At 48.4% G+C, this 15,502-nt stretch overlaps 1 long non-coding RNA gene across 3 annotated transcripts; it reads right to left on the reverse strand.

The window, feature by feature from the left end:
- Nucleotides 1–1,619: 1,619 nt before the first annotated feature.
- On the reverse strand, nt 1,620–15,235 carry Gm36301. 3 transcript variants are annotated; one of them, XR_869373.2, is made up of 4 exons: nt 14,911–15,235; nt 11,892–12,104; nt 9,691–9,776; nt 1,620–2,560 (listed from the first exon to the last, which is right to left on the reverse strand). It is a non-coding gene; the product is annotated as a predicted gene, 36301 (long non-coding RNA). The 3 variants fall into 3 exon arrangements; XR_869372.2 differs by having other exon boundaries at nt 9,691–9,779; XR_377970.2 differs by lacking the exon at nt 9,691–9,776.
- Nucleotides 15,236–15,502: the final 267 nt, after the last annotated feature.

Consider the following 15,502-nt stretch of genomic DNA (forward strand, 5'->3'; position numbering starts at 1 on the left):
ATCCATTCCTTATCTTACCCACTGATCCATTCCTTTCTTTCCTTCAGACCACTGAGCAGCTCTGGGTCAGGCTCTGTTGCTGCTGAGTGGTGGTAAACACAAAGAAGAGTGGTGTCCATACTGCACCATACAGAGCTGTGGCTGGAAGGTCTGCTTCAAGGTAGAGAGGGCACAGAGAGGCTGCCACAGCTATACCCCTCACCCTCCACTTGGGCCCCAGCCTACCGACCCCCATCCCTCTACCTGAGACCCTTCTCAAACTAGGATTCTGCTTTGACATTGCGCATGACAGACTGGGTTTGCCAGGATGCCTTCATCCCCCCCAGCAACCCTCACCCAGATCGGTCCCTTGCTTCTCTCTGTCCACCCCCAAAGCTTTATCAGTTATCCCCACATCTCTACACAGGAACCCAGACCAAGGCCTCAGGTTAGCACTCATGGCTATCAACATAAGGGCAATGCGTTCACCCAAGAGCATGGTGAGCATGTGCAGAGCACCTACTGTGTGCCAGATCCTCGTTACTGGGACACCCGGGTAACCATGGTCCAGGCCTGACCCAGCCAGGGCAACATGGATGAAGACAGAACATATAAGATCCTGTGGGATCCCTAACCCAGCCTGGTGAACAGAGGAGGCAGCAGCTCAGCCTGGTCTTGGAGGTTCATCTAACAAAGACGGGACAGAAGGGTTTTGTAGGTAGAAGAGGCAGAAAGGCAAGCTCAGCAATGTTCAAGCGATCATGCCTGATCCTAGAAGTGCTATTTCTGTTGTCTGCTGGGGGTGGCACCCAGGGCTCTCATGACATCTCTGTGGGAAATGAAGCAGAGCAGAGATGCTGAACAGCCTCTCAGACACTGGCATGTTTGCACTTTCTAAAGGGAAGTGTGGGAAGAGGGAAGTGTGAACTCAAGGAAACTCACTGGGGAATGAGGACCTCAGACTACCAGGGGGCCGTGGTGCTATGGAAGGCTCTTTGATTCCGGATCTGTTTCCTGGAGTTTCCAGGCTTGGCTGCGACCACATGACTGTTTGCAAGGGGTCCTGGGGCAGTCTCCTCAAAGATCGCCAAGGCTTCGGAGGAAAGATTAAGCTAAGTATATGAGCACCACACCCACCCACTCCTCATAACCCTCCCAGCATGGCACGTCCCTGGACCCAGCAGCCACTGTGGCCCTATCCAGGGAACTCATGTTTGAGCTACAGTTCTGAGAGACTGAGCCCTCAGAGGTTCCTCTTGTAAGCCTGTGGAACAGAGCCCCAAGGTAACAATCCCAGAAGCCAGCAGGGGAGCAAAGCCTGGGTAAAGAAGTACGGTTACACTTCAGTTGTTCCACCACTCCATGGCCCAGAGACACTGAGTTACATCTGGGTCTCAGAACGCACAGGGCCCAGGAAAGCCAAAGGTTGCTTTAAGCCTTGGCTTCAGCCTCTTTTCATGAACTGATCTCTGAAGAATCCACTCAAGGTGACTGGCAACTTTTGTACTTGCCACCAAGCCTGCTGCAGATGGAACCTAAGGCCTCTCCCAAGATAGGAAAGGCACCATTGAGTCACACCCCACACCCACCATGCTACTTTGTAAGATGTAACCGAGGCATGGAACTGTTGAGTTTTGTCCAAAGACATATATTCTTTGAAGTTGGCTGAGGAAAAGATGAAGGTATCGACACACATTGCACCTGAGCTCAAGATGAAGCTTTCACACCACACAAAGCCCCATGTGGGCATGGAGATCTCAGGCCAGACTCTGCAGGGATTGCCAGGGGACACATAGCAAACTTCAACCTGATTGGCTGGGCCAAGGTCACTTTGTACAATCCATAACCAATCACTGTGCTGAGGGTTGCAGAGCCCTAGGGGGCTTCCTCTGATGTCACATCCTGTTCCTGTAGTACAGCCAGGAGCCTCACATCATAATGGGGTAGGAGTGTCACTTGGAAGTGGCCTGGAAAGGAGCACAGTGCTTGGAACCACTATAGTCATTTGAGCAACATGTCATTCTTTCCACCACAGCAAGGGACCATGAGAACAGAACTGTGTTAGGGCCTGCTAGAGAACAAAAGGCACACTGGAGCTGGGTCACTGGAGATGGGCCACTGGAACTAAGCCACTAAAACTGAGCCACTGGAGCTGGATCACTGGATCTGAACCACTAGAGCTGGATCACTGAATCTGAACCACTGGAGCTGGACCACTGGAGATGGGTCACTGGAGATGGGTCACTGGAGATGGGTCACTGGAGATGGGTCACTGGAGATGGGTCATTCACTGGAGCTGGATCACTTGAGATGGGCCACTAGAGCTAGGTCACTGAAGCTGATCCACTGGAGCTGGGTCACTGGAACTGAGCCACTGGAGTTCAGTTACTGTAGCAAAGTCACTGGAGCTGGGTCATTCTCTGGAGCTGGGCCACTGGAGCTGGGTCGCTGGAGCTGTGCTACTGGAGTTGGGCCACTGGAGCTGGGTCATTGGAGCTGAGCAAGTGGAGGAACATTCACTGACTGGTAAAACCCAGGGCTTGACACAGTGGCATGAGTCACAGAACATGGAAGGGAACCTCTGTAGGAAGAAGACAGTTTGTCAGGAGCCTGACTTTGGTCCAAAGAGGTAGCCAGCCCATGGTGACCTTCAGGGAAGAGGGGCGAGGAAATAAGACCCAGGTCCATCTCTTTCACTTCCTGAGATCCTGTGAGTCCCATTGACTAAGCCACCCAAAACCAATGGGCGAGGACAGCATTGATGAGAGCCCGCATAGTTCAGAGTAAGGCCTTCCCCAGGGCACAGCAGGGTGGAGCTATCTGAGTGTGGACTGAGAAAGGCCATGAAAGGCCTCCCACTTGTCTTATATCTCAGCAACTTTTAGAAACAGGCCTTGGCCCATAGACTGGGAAACTTCTGGAAGCAGCAAACTCTATGTGAAGGGCTTCCTAAGGACCACCCAGAAAGAGTTCAGAAGCTCTGTGCCAGAGCTCCATGCCATAAGTCTTTCCCCGCCCCCTGTAGGTCCTTTAGAAGAGAAATAGGCTCCAACTTGTTGGCACAAGAAAGGACTTTCTGAACAGGACATTGACATCATAGACATTAAGACCAGCAATCAATAAATGAGACCTTATGAAACTAAAAAACTTCTGTACAGCAAAGGCCACCATCACTTGGGCAAAGTGACAGCCTACAGAACAGGTAAAGATCTATACCAAGTATACACCTCCTGGAGGGTGAGTACCTAGAATATACAAAGAACTCACAAAGCAGAACTACTTTGGGAAATGACCGCACATACTATTGGGGGTGCAGAGAAAGAGGAACACTCATCTATTTCTGGTGGGAGTGCAAACTTTTACAGCCACTGTGGAAATCAGTGTGGAGGTTCTTCAGGAAGCTGGGAGTAGATCTACCCCAAGATCCAGCTCTACCACCCTTGGGCATCTACCCAAAGGCTCTACATCTTACTTCAGAGATGCTTACACATCTCATAATAGCCAGAGACTGGAAACAGCTGAGATCTCCATAAATTAATGAATGGATGTTGAAAACACAGTACATTTACACCTAGAATAATATTCAGCTGTTGGGAAAAGCGAAATTATGAAAATTGCAGGTACACGGATGAAGCTAGAAACAACCGTCCTGAGTGAAGTAACCCAGACCCCAAACAGACAAATATTGCTTGTTTTCTCTTATATGTGGACATTAGCCTTAAGTTTTACATATGTATGCTGCAATCTGGATAACCAAGCATAGAAGTTAGGTATCTAGTAAGGGACCAGGGAGAGAATCCCCCAAGGAAGGGGAAGTAACATGTAACGTTATAGACAAATAAAGGAGAAACTAGAAAAGAAGGATTAAATAGATTAAATAGGGAGAGGGATAGGAGAGAAGGGTACACAGGGGATATGGGGAGGGACAGCTAACTCTAAAGGCCATCTGAAAAAGATGCTTTCTCAAGTATATACATGTACGAAAGGCTCTAAAGGGAGTCACCAAATGATAGAGGAGACGGTGCTCCAATTAGACATCTTATGCCACCAAGTAAAATCTCCAGTGCCCATTGAATGGGTTACATATTATTGAGTCATTAGCCAAGGTAATTGCCTGGAACCCCTCAAGCACCAAAGGCTATTGCCAAGGCTATTGGTTGATCTCCACGGCCTGATGGTAAGGCCCTATTGCTGGGGACAACACTTATTTAAATCATCAAATGTGGAAAAGTTGAGCCGGTGTCTGTCTAGAAGCTTCCCCCCACTGACCAGTGTTTATGGTTCAAGACACCCTGCCCACTCCTGTAGGAGAAAGGTCCTCAGTCTCATCCAGCTATGAAGCCTGCAGCCTACAACAGTGACCTGTCTACAAGGCAGGCTGGTGTAGTAGTGGCACAGGTGGTATGGGAGAAACCAACCTCTATTTTTTTTTTTTTTATTTAAAGACCACTCCATGACATAACTGACTATGCTAAAGTTACCAAGAACCTAAGACTAGAGAGGCCATGGGTCTACCACTATTATAAAGAAAAAAAAAAAAAAAAAACAATAAAGTTACTCCTAAGAACTCACTGCCTCACCTGATCCATAGCAGAGAAGTGTCTTGCTGTGGATGGGACTTAACACAGAGACAGACAAACAACTGCACAATGTGCAGGGCGAGAGACTTTGGAGCAGTCAGAGATGGAATGTCTTCATCAAACTCTCCCCTCAAGGCCCAGGCAGCTATGTGGAAGAGAAGGTAGAAAGATTGTACGAGCCAGAGGGGACAGATGAGTCCAAGGACACAACAGTACTGATGCACGTAGGAGCTCATAGAAACCATGCATGCACAGGTTCAAGCCAGATGGGATCTGAGAGGGGGGAGTGGAACCAGGGTCCCAGTCCTAACCAAGAAGCCTATTTGAAACATCCCTGCTGGCCAAGGAAAAATCAGTTCTTTCCAATGGAGTGTCACTGGGTTTATCAACCACACTCCACACCAGGGCAGGCAGGCCCCTTGCCTAGGAGCAGCGGACCCACACAAAATGGACTCTGTGTTTTGTTTTCGGTTTTTCTGTGAGAGAGTATATTTTGTTTCATTTTGTTTTGTTTGGCATTTTTTTTTTTGTCTTACTTTGTTTGTTTGGATTTTCTTTTGCAGGGTGGGAGAAAGAGAGAAAGAATATGAAGTTGGATGGTTGGGAGATGGAGGGGTTGGAGGTGAGGAAATATGCATAAAATATATTGTAAGAAAAATAAATAAATGTTTTTTAAACATTTAAATACATTTATTTGGGGTTTTTATAGGGGTAGAATGGTTCCTCATGTTCCATGGCACATCAGAGGACAGCTTGTGGTTGTCAGTTCTTGTCTTCTGCTGCATATGTCCCTGGGTTCTAATGCAGGTCATCTTGCTTGGCAGCAAGTGCCTCTACCCACTGAGCTATCTTGCCATCATTATAAGACACCCCGCCCCCCACCAGGAGATCTTATACTGAAGTCACCAGAAAGCAGAGCCTGAGGCAGGGATTGAGAGCAGTCTTGTCTGGGTGAGTGGCTCAAGAGACTGGAGGAAATGAGGCAGTGGAGACTGGGAGAAGTAACCTCTGTCTGTGGAGAGATGCTCTCACTGGCCGATGCTCATCCCGGGTGTCCTGGGATCGGCTGGGAATTCTCCCACAGAGTCTTCACCTCATGCAGTGTCTGAAGCTCAGATATTTGGAGGCAGCTTAGTTGAGGAGTTGGGACTGTAGTATCTAAAGGTCAGCTGGACCTTGGGCTTTGCGTCCAAGATCACTCACTCCCATGACATTCTGGACTGACTTGTGTCCACCTAAAGTTCCTGTGTTGAAATCCTGTCCCTCAGTGTGACTGCATGAGGATTAGGACCTTCAAGGAGGTGATCAAGGTTAACTGGGGTCAGAAAGATGTTCTCAATACAGAAAGAATTTGTCCTTACCAAAGGAGGAGATGTCAGAAGCATGCACCCAGAGAAAGGTCATGTGAGAATACAGCAAGAAGCCAACCAGCCATCGTCAAGCCAAAGCCCTCCCAGAAACCAACCCTGCTGGCACCTTGGTCTTGAACCCAGAAGGAAAAAAAAAAAAAAAGCAGTCTGTGTTGTTTATGCCACCCAGGCTGTTATGTTCTGTGATGGCCTTCACAGACTGTAACACAGGCTAATGGCAGAGGGTCACAGTTCCCCCTTATCCATTGCCTGAGTGTCCGGGTTTGGCTGCTGGCCTCCCTCAGATCTAAAATAGCACGGTAGGGCTGGGGTGCAGCTCAGCTGTACAATGCTTTCCCAGTACACAGGAATTTCTGGGTTTGGTCCCCATCACCATAAAATAAACAAACCTTAAACAAAACCTTTATGGCATAGGCTTGGAGGAAGTGGAAAGTCACCACTCCCTCCAGGTCGTCTTGGTCCCATGGGCCAGCCTACTTACTGTTAGGGGACAACGCAGGACCATGGACAACAGAATCCACCATGTACCGTGGCCACCACTTCTCAGAGGTGGAATAAAGCTGGTAGGTATAGGTACCCAGGTTTGGTCGACTACAAGTTGGGAGCCAGCACACGGCAATGCCTGAGCCTTAGCCCCTTCCCCAAGAGCTTGCTTTGCATTTTGAAAGTTGAATGAAAAGACTGAAGGAGAGGTGAGCAATGGGCTGGCACTGGAGAGAGGTTCCAGTGGCTGAGAGTGGCTCAGGCACGCTAACATTGATCATGGGTTGAGACCTAACTGTGCCCCAGCAGGAGGAGTAACTTTCTTACTGCTTGAAAGCTATGTGTAAGGAGTCACAGGCCTCTTAGTCACTTACCAGGAGCTCAAGTGAAGACCCAAGTGAAATTTTGCTTGTTTTGCATCTCTGTTGTTGTTTTTTCCCAATGGTTGACACCACCCAAGGTTGTCCAGTTTGGGACCAGCTCTGAGAGCTGGAAGGGCCCCTAGAGGGCATCAGATATCATGTATAAAATAAAGAAACTGAACTCAAGAGAGGAAAAAAATTGATCCAAGGTCACCAGGGAAGTTGTCACATGTCTAGCACCTGCTTTGGATAGTGTCTAAAGTGGACTCTTACATCAATCCCATTGCTATGGGCAAGGGAGGGGCATGTTGCCCACAGACTCAGGCTTAGACCTGGGGACCCTAGGTTAGAACTCAGGCCTCCCTAGTAAAGAATGGGAACAGAAGAGAGAGGTCACGTGTCATGCACCCCTACCCATGTCAGACCCTGGGGAATGTGCCCAGCCCTGGCCTGAGCGCTCTGAATGCCAGGGTCACAGGCTGGGTTTAGCAATTCTTTTGCACAGCAACCCACCTGGGACACAAGGCACATGGACACCAGCTCCTGGCCAGCTCCATACCCATTGCAAGAAGAGCAGCCACCATGTGAAGCAATGATTGCCACATGCCCAGAACCCAGCGTCTTAGGATCAGGCCATGGGGACTCAGGGGACCCAAGTTCTGGCGCAAAGGCTCATATGATCAGGACCAGCATTGAGCAACAGTTTGGGTCAAGGGTTTGCCAGTCAGAGGCTGCAGTAAACAATGCTAGGCTCCCTGGATACAAACACAGTAAGCCTGATCCATGGAGTAGCAGTCACAGGACAAGACAGTGGATATATGGAATCCAATGGTCATGCAGGATTTCACATGGTCCCAGCATTCCCGGGATGCACGAGATGTCATCACTTCCTCTTATAGTGGAGGAAACTGAGGTCAGGCACAGAATGTGACAAGCCAAGACTTTATGTTACTAAGTGCAGAGATGAGAGCGTAAGTCCTTGTCCAGTGTCTCCTAAGGAGATGGGATGTGTGAGTGGGGTGGGAGCATTTGTCTGCATTCACCCCAGGGTCCTTATTAGAGCCCCACCAGGTCAGCAGCCTAGCCAAGGGGCCAAATGTGAGACAGCCAGTGCCTAGGAGTCTCGTGTCCTATCAGAATCTGACACTTGGAAGCCTAGTGGCTTCAGTCAAGTCCCTTGACCTGCCCTTGACCTGAATTAATTTCCTCACACCTGGAGGAGGGGCAAGAGCCACAGGGGTGCAGGCACCAGGAGAATTCAGCCAGCCCATTGCAGCCTCTGGAGACCCTGTTAGAAGCTCCATAAATGGTTATCTGCCTAAGGGTATTTTTAAACTTTTTTTCAAACCACAAAGAAACCTTGTGAGATATATATATATATATATACACATACCTGTGATTGATATATATATGTATATATATACATATATATATCACTTATTTATATCCCAAACAACATATTTTAGCACACACACACACACACAAACACTCTTAGTTAATTAGCCTACTGATGGTTGGGCTTTTTAGGATATTAGACAATATCCATGGGTGCATATAGGTGTCAGTATATTCAGAAACTAGAGGTCCACTTCAGGTGCTGTCTTCAAGAACGCTATCCACTTCCTTTGACACATGGTCTCTCATTGGCCTGGAAAACACCAGCTAGGATCAACTGGCTGACCAGCCAGCCCCAGGGATGTTCCATAGTCAGCACTTTTATGTGGGTTTTAGGGATTGAATTCGGGTCCTCATGTTTGTGAAGCAAGTATTATACCAGTTGAACTATCTACCTGGCCCACGTTGGTGATCTTAATCAACTTAGACTGCTACCCTAAGAGACCAGGGATTGGTCGCTCTATGTAAAGCCTACGGTTGCAAATGAGTCTACAACCCTCATAGGTACAGTCACTATGACAAAATACCTGAGCCAATCATCTTATAAGGAGGAAAGGTTCATTTGGGCTCATAGCTTCAGTTGTAGCCTGTGATGGCTTGCCCCATTGGCAAGGCAGACCATAACAGTGGGTATCATGTGATGCTTTCCAGTCAGTAAGCAAAAGATCAGGGAGGAGAGGCTAAGATCATTCTGCTAAGAGACTAAGATCTAAATACCTGTTGTGTTACTCATCGCTGTGGTAAAATACCTGACAGAAGCAACTTAAGACAGGTTTCTCTTACAGCTTGAGGTTCTAATCCGTGGTGGGGAAGACACGCAACAGAGCGTGAGGCAGCTGCTTGCAGGGCATCTTGGTTCAGGCAGCAACGATGCTTGTGCTCAGGTCCCTTTCCTCTTTCTATTCATTCTGGGACCACAGCCTGTGAAATGGTGCCACCCACACTTAGAGTGGTTAACCCAATCTAGATAATCACTCACAAATGTGCCCAGAGACTTGTCTCTGTGATGACTCTAGATCCTGTCAAGTTGGCAATTATCAACCACCAGTCTCCAAGAGCATATCCCCAATGACCTAACTTCCTCCCACTAAACCCTTAAAGGGTCCACCATTTCCCTAGAATATATAGTCATAGAGAGATGGGGAGAGGCTAGAAGAGAGGGATTAAATGGAGGAGGGGAAGGAAGAGAAGACAAGGGAAGAAATAAAGCAAGCGAGTGATAAGTTACACTAAGGGCCATATGAGGCCTCATATAGAAACCTGATATTGTAGAAGCATCTTAAAATATATACATATATGAAATAACTCTAAATGGAATCCCCAAACAACAAGGGAGATAATTCCCCAACTAGACACCTTTTGCTATCAAGTAAAACTTCAAGTGCACCTTGGGTTACATCTAAATGAGTCATTGACCAAAGGATCCCCATGGAAACCCCTAAACAACCCGGGATACTGCCAGGCTATTAACTTCTCTCCACAAATTGATGGTAAAACCCTATTGCTGAAGACAACACTTACCTATCTCATTGAACATGGAGAAGTCAACCTGGTGCCTAACTATAGCCTTCACTCCTTCTGACGAGTGATACTGGAAGATACTCGGCCTGCTACCAGAAAAGAAGGGGAGCCATTAACCTAGGATCCACAATGGTATCCTGCATGCACAATATGACACTGTAATAATGGCATGAACCATGTGGATCAACCAACCACTATATACTTGGATTTAAGGCCCACTCCATGAAATGAAACCCATGTCTGACGATGCTAGTGACCAAGAACCTAAGACTAGAGAGGCCACAAACCTAAGGGAAAACCAAATATGATTGCTTTCCTAAAGGAGCACAGCAATAAAATGGCTCCTCGTGACATCCTGCTACACCCATAGATCCGTGCCTTCCTCTGCCGTCACCAGAGAGGCTTCCTCTTGCAGTAGATGGGAACAAATACAGAGACCCACACTGGACAATGTGCAGAGACACTCTGGAGCACTCAGTCATGAAGGCAATAAAACCCCTTGGCTCAGGGCTCAGGGAGAGGGACACAAAAAGATTGTAAGAGCCGGAGGGGATGGATGACATCAAGGATGCATGTGTGAACCACAGAGACTGTGGCAGCATGCACAGAGCCTTCAAGACAGATGGGGTCACAGCACTGAGAAGAAGTGGATAGAGTCTCCCATCCCTCATCAAGAAGCTCTCTCCACCTGACAACTGCTTGCCGAGGAAAAGTCAATTTTCTACAATAGAATCTCAGTGGGTATTTAAACCACAGCTAAGGGCAGGCCCCATGCTCAGCAGTGGAGGGCCAGCACAGAGCCAGCTCAGTGGTTTCTGTGTAGATTTTTATTTTTGTCACATATTGCTTTGTTTGTTTTTGTTTTGTTTTGTTTTTTCTGTTTTTCGATCGAGGGTTTCTCAGTGTAGCCTTGCTGTCCTGGAACTCACTCTATAGACCAGCTCAAACTGGCAGAGATCCACCTGCCTCTGCCTCCCAAGTGTGCCTGGCCTTGTTTGGACATTTTTCATTCTGTTGGTCTTCTGCTTATATAGTATGGTTTCCAGTTTTGTTTTTTTATGGATTTGGTTTGGTTTTGTTTGTTTTGTGTGTGTGTGTGTGTGTGTTGTTCAAAGATAAAAAGAAGATGGAGTTGGATGGATGGGGAGATGGAAGGATCTGGGAGGAGATGGGGAAGAGAAACTGATCAAAATATACTGTTTGAGTTATCAGTTTAAATAAAATGTCATAATGGAACACACACACACACACACACACACACACACACACACACACATGAGCGCGCGCGCACAGAGGTTCCATCATTTCCCAGTAGCCTAGCCCTAGAAGACCAAGGATCTTCTGGAAACATGCCACCAGATCCACACTGTGTCAGTCAATGTCTTCCGAACCCATACATCTACCTAATGTGGAACCCGGCACGTGCCATTGGATGGGCCAAAGCGCAGTGTAAATGTCCCCACCTCACAGGAGCCACCTTTGGTTTAATGTCTCCCATAATAACCACGTTCTCAAGTCTATGTCCCCCCTTGGATCCTGGACTGACCTGTGCTGGCATAAGTAGGGCTGGAGGAGAATCTAGAATTCTTGTGGCCAAGAAAAGCCAGACCGAGCCACATTCTAGCTGTGTAGCCTTGGACAGAAGCCAGAGCCTCTTTGCCCCTCCGCCTCCTTTGTTGTAAAGTAGGAAGGCAGATCAGTCCCTTCCTCTCAGGTGACTGGAATGCTGTGCTGCTCAGTTCTGAGAATCCACAGACACGCTCAGAGTCATCTCTGTTACCTTTCCATGATGATAATGAATGAGTGCCCTTCTGAAGGGGTCGATCTTGTCTAAGACAGCCTGTGGTAAGAGGCCCAAAGGAGGGCATAGGCTTGGTCTCTATGGGGCATCTCTGCCTGCCATCATCCGTGCGGGGCAGGACTGGCCTGTGCCTGACCCCATCTGAGACTGGTGAAGTGTCTGCAGAGGTGGGCACGTCTCCACACCCCCACTGAGGCAAGCGATGGAAAAAGCTGAAGTCTACATAGCAAGGACGAGATGGAACCTAGAGCGGTCTGGAGAAACTCATTTGCATACCGTCTACCAACATCATCACAGTCATCTCCACATCCGGCAGCCTGGCATGGCAGAGATGCAATGATACCTATAGAATAGGGAGGGTCCTGAGACACCCAGGAACCCAGACCTTAAAGTTACCCACCTTGTGGGGAGACAGATTTCCTAAGTGGGATGCAGATATCCACACTGGCAAATGTGCATGCCTGCTGGAACTGGCTTCAGCATGACTGTCACCTCCAGGCCTTTGCTTAGTTCCAGGGTCCTTCTTTTGGTGTAGGTTGTTTGGGGTGGAGAGGAAGTGTCTCTCCGTGCCTCCTTTGGGAAAATGTTCTTGTCGCTTTTCTTTATAATTGATCTTAATACAGAAAAAAAAAAGTCAAGAGAGAGTAAATGAATCCATTGCAGCTATTCATTCCAAAACGAGGGAAAGGAAACTAGAAATGAGCGGCAGAGCTCAGTCAAAGCCTGACCACCCAGAGATGGTGGGCTTCATGAAAGTGCACCCCCCCAACTTAGTCCTTTCTGTCTAAGTAAATGCACACACATAATTTTAACCAAGATTCTGCTTGAAATCCTGCTCCAGCCTCTTAAAATGCTTTGGTTATTAGTCTTGGATTTCTGGTCTGGTTTGGTTTGGTTTGGTTTTTTTTTTTTTCTCCTAACTTTTTTCTTTTTTTTTTATTAGATATTTATTTACATTTCAAATGCTATTGCGAAAGTTCCCTATAACCTCCCCCCTGCCCTGCTCCCCCACCCACCCACTCCCACTTCTTGGCCCTGGCGTTCCCCTGTATTGGGGTATATAAAGTTTGCAAGACCTAGGGGTTTCTCTTCCCAATGATGGCCGACTAGGCCATCTTCTGCTACATATGCAGCTAGAGACATGAGCTCTGGGGGTACTGATTCGTTCATATTGTTGTTCCACCTATAGGGTTGCAGACCCCTTCAGCTCCTTGGGTACTTTCTCTAGCTCCTCCATTGGGGGCCCTGTGTTCCATCCAATAGATGACTGTGAGCATCCACTTCTGTATTTGCCAGGCATTGGCATAATCTCACACAAGACAGCTATATCAGGGTCCTTTCAGCAAAATCTTGCTGGCATTGTTCAATAGTGTCTGGGTTTGGTGGCTGATTATGGGATGGATCCCTGGGTGGGGTAGTCTCTGGATGGTCCATCCTTTCATCTTAGCTCCAAACTTTGTCTCTGTAACTCCATCCATGGGTATTTTGTTCCCTATTCTAAGGAGGAATGAAGTATCCACGCGTTGGTCTTGGTTTGGTTTTGAGACAGTCTCATGTAGCCCAGGCTAGCCTCAAACCTGCCTTGCAGCCAAGGATGACCTTGAACTTCTGATCCGTATACCTCCATCTCCCAAGTGCCGAAATGACAAGTGTGGACCAACACACCCAGCTTAACATATTTTATATTAAGCATATTTTCAGCCAGGCATGGTAGCAGACACCTGTAATCCCAGTACTGGGGTAGGGGAAACAGGAAGATTTCTGTTAGTTCTGTGCCTAGGGACATCAGGTGGAAGGTTAGCCCAAGGGGGCAGGTGCTCCATCTGTGCAGCTACAGGGAAGTTGTCAGTTATGCTGTGGTAGGATGTCACCGTGATACAGCTGCTTGGGGGGTCACCTACACTCCTGTAATTGACCCTCTCGTCTGTGTTTGGTAACTAAACCCAGTGAGCTCACTGGTTTGCCAAGCTGGATTTGAATGGAGCCATTGCTTTAATCTGGGTAGATGTTTGCACATGTCTCAGCAGAGACAGTTCACACAGCAGGAGTCTATAGAGGTGATTTAGGTCATGAGGGCTCTACCCCAACAGAAGTATTGAGTTTATTATAGGAAGGACTTCCTGATAGAAAAATCAGTTTGCCCCTAAGCTCTCCCTTTCGCTCCTCCTCTTCCCACCCCCACCTCTCTCCCTTTCCAAGTGATATGCTCTGACACAGCACAAACCGTCATCTGGTTCACCCCCCAGATTCTGCCTCTTCCAGCCTTCAGAACCTTCTGTTCTTCATAAGCAACCCACCTTCCAGTATTGAAACAACTGAAACCAAATTACGACAGAGAGCATTGACATGCTATTTGTCTAAGTCTGTGCCTGTCTCACTGTTCCTGGCTGAGCAGAAACAGTTCTCCATCAAACAGCCAATTAGTGGGTGTGTCTACCTCAACATCCCACCTCCCCCAAGAGGACAATGTGGAAGTCCCTGCTAGGATGCGCCAGCTGAGCCAGGCAGCAAGGGTGAACCTGGTTTCTTTGACTCTAGCAGAATAACGGGAAGGCGAGATGAGGGTGTGTTCTGTTTTTCTATAGCTACAATGTGGATGCCCAGCTGGCAGCAGGGCAGCCTGAGCCTGGGCATAAGAGATGGAGGCTTAGGAGCCTCTGGTCTGAAATTCTGCCCCTTCCCCCATGTTACCACCTGACACAGACAACCAGGCATTTACCCATGAAAGCAGGATTTTGATCAAGTCATCTTTAACACCACAGGCACCTTCCCCTCCTGGTTTGTGGTCTCCCCTCCTCTTCCATCTAACGTCTAATGTCAGCCTGGCATCCCTAGATAACTTTACTCCTTAGATTGCTACCTCGCTGAAGCACCTTCAGTGGCTCCTGAGTTCATGATAACATGGAAATGGCCCATTCTTCAATACCCTCACCATCTAACTTCAGCTGCCTCCCATCTTACCCTCTGCTCCCCAACTTCCAGCTGCACAAAGGCCGGCCCAGCTGTCTACACCCCATTCCTACTCCAAGGCCACAACTGCCCTCAGTTACCCCATGTCACTTTGACTCACATCCTTAGCAAAAGCAAACATCAGTTGCCACAGGACTTTATCCTGACCCTTGGGCCGGGACCCTCTTGGAGGGTGCAGTGACTTTATCTCTACCTTCTCAATGGCCTGAGTTCCAAAAGCACCAAGGAAGCGGCTTCTCTACTTACAGTGATGACCTAGCAAACTATCTAGCGCTTCCCTCTGAACGGTTCATAAAGTCGTGTTTGCAGAGCTCTAGGACGTTTGTGTGTGGTGTGTAAGTTGCTTAGCTTCCTGGGAGCAGTGTTCTCCAGACACAGTCCTACCTCTGACCTCCCAGCCCAAGGAGGGGAGTGCTGGGGGGGAACCCCTTCCCGAGTAAGTATACCACCTTTGCTGGATTTTACTTTCTAGTTGTCAGCAGTCCCAGCAGCCACCTGAATACGCTCCTTTGGACAGAATGGCAAAGACACCACACAGGCAGGTGGCATCGTGGTAACTCCCTTCCTTCCTCTCCGGGTGTGTGGCCTCATCGAGCCGGTTCATGCCGGGTGGGAGGGCAGCCTCCACCCCACCATACCACCTCCTGTCTGGGCAGGAGGGGAAGCAGCCCCCAGGTTGCTGAGGAGATGCTGTGTGTGTTGTGGGCTCTTGGGAAATGCTGGGGCCAGAGAGGAGGGAGCAGCCGACCGTGGCAGGCGCCTTAAGCAAGCTCCCCGGCAGTTGCTCCATCCACAGAACAGGGCGATGAGGCCCCAGGGTGGGGCGTTGCATCACATTCTTAGAAAGCTGCCTCTGTACCCACATTTCCATCTGGGGCCTGGGCTGGGTTTCTTTAATTGCTGCTTTTCCACTTCCAAGTTTCTGAGGACAAATCTGGACAGAGCTGTGGTGAAACGACAGTTATTAGCCAACCTTCCCGGGCGGCTAATCAGAGCTGCACAAGGCTGTAGCTCCCAAGGGTGATCTTTATAGGGAATCCA

Source organism: Mus musculus, chromosome 6 (assembly GCF_000001635.26).
Source record: "Mus musculus strain C57BL/6J chromosome 6, GRCm38.p6 C57BL/6J".
Taxonomy (NCBI): domain Eukaryota; kingdom Metazoa; phylum Chordata; class Mammalia; order Rodentia; family Muridae; genus Mus; species Mus musculus.